The sequence below is a fragment of the Vicia villosa genome, linkage group LG1, assembly GCF_029867415.1.
Source record: "Vicia villosa cultivar HV-30 ecotype Madison, WI linkage group LG1, Vvil1.0, whole genome shotgun sequence".
NCBI classification, from domain to species: domain Eukaryota; kingdom Viridiplantae; phylum Streptophyta; class Magnoliopsida; order Fabales; family Fabaceae; genus Vicia; species Vicia villosa.
Window position 1 is genome coordinate 33,866,117 of NC_081180.1, and position 4,504 is coordinate 33,870,620.

The window sequence follows — 4,504 nt, forward strand, 5'->3', positions numbered from 1 at the left end:
ACACAAATATTTTGGGAATTCATCAATAGATGTGTATGAGTAAATATATGCCACCTGAAATTGATTGTTGAAATTGCTACATACCTCAAGAAAAATATAATTAATAATATGAGGCAAGTTGTATTAAGGTTGTTGATTCTAAGAGTTTTTAAGTTTTTAAATTGCTAACATAGTAAAACTTATATTGGCAGATTCCAAATGGAAAGGAGTTCATGATTCTTTAACGGTTTTGTTAGCTTATGTTTCTACATTCTAAGGTGAGTATCCACAACAATTACATATTTCTTAACTATAAATTACTTAAATAAATTTGAGTTAAAAAAATTCTTAAATCAATTATCTTTAAATCAAAAAAGAGTAAGATCTTAAAAGAGTTAGATTGAAAGATGATTTCTTCTGGAGTCATTAGCAACATAGCCATTACCTATGGCTCTAAACTTGTAATCATAATTATAAGCCAAAGCGAGAATTAGCTCTGAATGTGTTTCCATATTGCTTGGATACTGTTGTTCATAATTATCTGAACTTCCAGCTCCGAATAATAAAGTGGTTACCGAAATTTCAATTGAAGTATCTTGTTATCCGAAATTGCAACTTAAATATGGACAAAGGAAATGTGATTCCTAGTTTTCTTTCATATCAATCTAATTTGATATTGATTGACATTTCCAGCAACAAATTAGTTGGGTCATTTCCAAGTTGGTTGCAACATAATGATGGCATACAAGATTTGGATATATCAAACAACAATTTAAGTGGTTTGCTTCCAAAAGATATTGATATATTCCTTCCTACGGAAACAATACAAGACTAGGAGTGCTAGACATATCCAATAACTCAATCTCAGGCACAATTCCTAATTCAATTGGGATGTATGAGTTGTGTATCCTTCTTATGAATGAAAATCAATTAGAAGGTTATATCCCCGTTGAGATATCCAACATAGAATTTCTTGAAGTTTTGGATCTTTCTCAAAACAGGTTAATAGGATCAATTCCAAATCTGAGTAGTTTGAATGATCTAAAATACTTGTATTTGCAAAAGAATAATCTCTCTGGAAATATACCATTAGGATTATCTGAACATACTGTTGCTTGGATACAAGCTGTTCATAATTATAGGAATGAGCATATGAATGAGCATATGCATGAGCATATGTTTTTTCTTAGTTAACATGTGTGTTATATGACTTGAGCTAAAAAAACTAAGATAAAGTACATAATTATAGGAATGAGCATATGAGGAACACATAATTAAATAAATGCAAGAAGGAACCTAAACCGGTAAATTCACACATGTGTGGAAACATACCTTTTGACGAGGTCCTGCACGCCGAAAATGTATCCCTCTTGAACTATCTTTGTTAGCAATAATCTGTCAAATGAAGAGGAAAATAAATTACATAAATTAAAGTAATTGGGTCTAATTTTTCAGCAAAACCTCTTCATCAGCAAAACTTATTAAACACAACTATTTCAAAAGAACATAAATAAACGAGTCACTAATCTTGAATTAGTAAAAAGGTAAGAGGGTCTATGCATTGTTGATGTTTCAAGCTCAAAGGGCTCTTAATTGAGGGGAAATATTAAAATAAAGTATAAAAATAATTAATGTTTCTTCACCTAACAGCTTAAGCTTGCTTTTGTAATAGTTAGAAGCTTTCGTGAGTTACAAATCCATTATAAATACTTAGTCTCTTACTTTTCCTTATCTTGAAAGATCTTTAGTATAAATATCTTGAACATGTAAGTCATTCAATCTAAATTATTCAAGCTGGTATCTACAGTTAGGTTCCAAAATCCTAGCTCCTATTCTTTGGGGTAGGCCACCATCAAGCTAAACCTAGTAGCTTTTGGTTTGATTGTCGTCGGGTCTCAACGATCACAGTAGCAGCCACCAGAGCGCCACTGCCAGAGCTTCAGACACGCGCCTAAAGTAACCTTAAACTGAAAATGTGGAGGCAGAGGAGTTAGTCAGAGACAGAGGTTTCAGACTGTTATGTAGAGGAAGAAGGAATAATGAGGTAAGCTGAATTTCTTATTAGACATAGTGAGTCTAGATTGTATACTGTGGCTTGGGAGACTTTGCCCTTTTCTTTCTTTTCTTGTACTAGTTCATTTCCTTTAGAAATTCTAATACACAACAGAATTTTGATAAGTTCCTATCAAGATAGGACAATCACAAAGCTAATGTATCCATTAGAACTACAAAAAAAAAAACAGGACAGTGAGGGCAACAAGGCTGCACAACCCCTTTGTATACAGGTATATGTATGCTCCCTGAAAACTACCTTGGTAGCACACATAAACAAACTAAGAACAGAATAATATCCCAAAACAAATTTTGGTGCAATGAGACACTCGAAAAAATGCATTCATTACGCTCTACGGAAATGAATAAAAAATACTGAAGTGGGCAAAGCACAACAATCGTATCCAGTAACTAATCCATGTTACTAGTTGCTACTAAGAAAATCAATAATTAATCATTACCTCAAAGAACATAAATAAACGAGTCACTATTTCAAAAGAACATAAGTAAACGAGTCACTAATCTTTTTTTGTTTCACCTCAAGATGTTGACTGTTGGAACATACACAAAACTCTATGGTAATTACAGCAAGAATGTATAGCATATAAAGGATGTCGAGACTTACCGAAACGACGCCCAAACGTTGAGAAGAAACGAACAGCTGAGGGAGGATCTGGCAGAGGGCGTGTCAACGGAGCGGCCGAATAAAATGAACGTAGTCGGAGGGAGTTTATGCGGCTGTAAAGGGAGGGAGTACGAGCGGCTGTGAAAACTGAGGGATTTAAGGGAGCGGCTGTGAACGTAGTCGGAGGGATTTAAGGGAGTACGAGCGGCTTCCACCGATTGTGTTACGGTGGCCGAAGAAGAAGATATACACCCAGAAGAAGCGAATTTGATACGGTGGCTGAAGGGAATTTCGTGAGATTTTCGTGAGAGACGAAAGAGGAAATTTCGTGAGCGAAGAAGGGATTCACAAGGGGTTCAATTAGGGTTCTTCGAATTCAGAAGGTTTGTTTGTGGATTGAGAGAGTTTGTTCGTGGATTCAATGGATTTTTGGTTTGGGAGAAGAAGAAGAACGATAGGGTTTTTCGATTGGGAAGGTTTTGCGTTTGTGAGATTATGTTTATCAATTTCAATTTTAATTATACCAAGCCAGTGCTTTTATTGAAAGCGCTTTCTAATTGGATCCTAAGCCAGCGCTTGCCTAAAGCGCTTTCTTATATGTAACTATACCAGCGCTTTTAATTTTTTTTAAAAAAAATTATTTGACTTTCTACAGCGCTTTATGAAAAAAACGCTGGCTAATATGGTCCTATACCAGCGCTTTCTAAAGCGCTTTCTAATGTTAACCTATACCAGCGCTTCTGAAAAAGCGCTGTCTAAGGTCGTCCCTGTACCAGCGCTTCAACTCATCTTTTAATACAATTTCCGTGTTTTATTTTATATTTTACTTATGGCAGCGCTTTTGTATAAAAGCGCTGTCTAAGTGGCGCTGTCTATAATCATTTTTGGCGTAGTGTGAAGGAATTTCTAATGCTATTATAATTCTTGGGAGGTAGTTCAATAAGGTACTGAAGATAATAAATAGGAAGCTAAAACCTAAGGTCAAGAACATGTCATTTGACATCAGGAAGAACAATGACTTTCAGAAAAAAGCAAGCACAAAAGAAAAGCCCAATCAAGGAAAAGATGAACCTGATGGTGAAGTTGCTAAGCATGTCACAACCTTCACTAGTATATGTGAATATGATGAAGATTCCTTTGATGAGGATGTTTTTTTTAAGAACTGGAAACTTTCTACAAAGAGCTTTGTGTTTGAAGTGAAGAGGTCTGTAAGACAGAAGAAAAGCAAAAGAGAATCATAGCTCAACTGCATGCCGAAAAAGAGAAACTGTCATCCATTGTCTTTGATCTTCAAAATAAGGTAACCTTATTTACTTCTAAACTTGAAAACATGACCAAATCCATAAGAATGTTGAACAATGGATCTGATGTGTTGGATGAAATTATTCAAGTTGGGAAAAGAGGTAAGATATTTACTGGTATAGAGTTTAATTACCAATCTTTAAATGATCAAAGAAAAACCCCTATGACAAAATTTGTTCCTGCTAAAGTGAAGGATGATCTCATAATGGCTGACCAAATGTTACAACATCCTGCTGGACTTCAGAAAACTCAGTCCAGAGCCAAGCTCCACCCTTGGAAATGCCATTATTGTGGAAAACATGGTCACATAAAACCATTCTGCTACAAATTATATGGTTATCCAAAACATACACCTCAACCTAGGGTTTATGATGTAAGGATTAAGATTAGAAAAGAGTGGAAACCTAAGGTTGTTGATAATAGTCTTACAACCCATACTTATTTTAAGGACTTTAACTCCAGAACCAAAGTCATGATGGAATCCATTAATGATGAGGTTGAGAAAGGGACTGATGTTGACAAAGATGTTGGAACATCCTCTCAGCA

General features: G+C 35.1%; 1 long non-coding RNA gene across 1 annotated transcript; it reads right to left on the reverse strand.

Moving 5' to 3' along the window:
- Nucleotides 1-617: 617 nt before the first annotated feature.
- Nucleotides 618-3,296, reverse strand: LOC131633632 (uncharacterized). The gene is made up of 2 exons (XR_009293370.1): nucleotides 2,657-3,296; nucleotides 618-1,374 (listed from the first exon to the last, which is right to left on the reverse strand). It is a non-coding gene; the product is annotated as an uncharacterized LOC131633632 (long non-coding RNA).
- Between the last annotated feature and the right edge of the window lie 1,208 nt (nucleotides 3,297-4,504).